Below are 1,051 nucleotides of genomic sequence, written 5' to 3'. Positions count from 1 at the left end.
TTAACGATGACACATATAATCAATTGGATTAAATGCAACCAAGCTGAGTGGCTCCGAGCGTACATCGCGCACAAAAAACCAGGCACCGGTTACCAAGGTCTGCTGCGCCTCCTTCTCCTGAAGAAGTTCGTCGAAGCTTCACGAAGGCCATTCCGATGCCTCGCCCATCAACGGACGACAGAATTTAATTCCACGTGAATTTTAATTGAACTTTTGTTCCCCAATATAATTTTGAAGATTGAAATATATAATTGAAAATAATTTTACGAAAAAGTTTAACACTGACCGGGGCTCAAACCCCGGCCCCCTTCCTCAATCATCTTGGATGCCCTCGCACTAACCATTGCGCCACCGTGTCGAACGCGTATCTTTGTATCCTGTCCATCGTACCAGTCATTTACGTTACTCTAAATTGAAATAACCTGTTGGAAATGATGCATTTCAATCGGCTAGGCTCAAGGTTCGCGCGCGTTTGAGTTTCATAAATTAATATACCTCAAAATATAAATCCACAACGGTGAAATTTTTATTGAATGGCATACTATTGGTTGGAAAACCTCCCGAAGTCCGAAGTTCATCAACCAATCATTATGCACATAGGCTCACAAGTTCGAATATTCGATAGGCGTACCATTCCGTCGTTCCCTGTATACTTCCTCCGTTACTCCCTCCGTCCCATTTTACTTGTGTAGATCAGAAAATGGATGTACGGCGCCTTGAATAAAAACAACGCACCTTCAGAAATTTATTCCACACATTCATTTTCAAAGGTGTAACGATACAATTCACCAATGAAATCACAGAAAAAACGTATCGCAGAACCAATCAAACGACGAGATATTGCAAATCTGACAGTGCCATTCGATTCGATTCCGGAGGGGGGTTTACCTCAGGAACCCTCCTAACGAGCCCACCAACTTCACACAATACCCACAGCACGCATCGGTTTGTACTGTACTTAATCGTCATCTCGATGCGTGTTGTGGGTATTGTACTTAATCGTCATCTTCTAATCTAATTGGGTCAAGTCCAATCTCAGCCATCAACTCAT

This window comes from Aphanomyces invadans, assembly GCF_000520115.1.
Source record: "Aphanomyces invadans strain NJM9701 unplaced genomic scaffold supercont1.223, whole genome shotgun sequence".
Lineage (NCBI taxonomy): Eukaryota > Oomycota > Saprolegniomycetes > Saprolegniales > Verrucalvaceae > Aphanomyces > Aphanomyces invadans.
Note: the sequence above shows the minus strand (reverse complement) of the source record.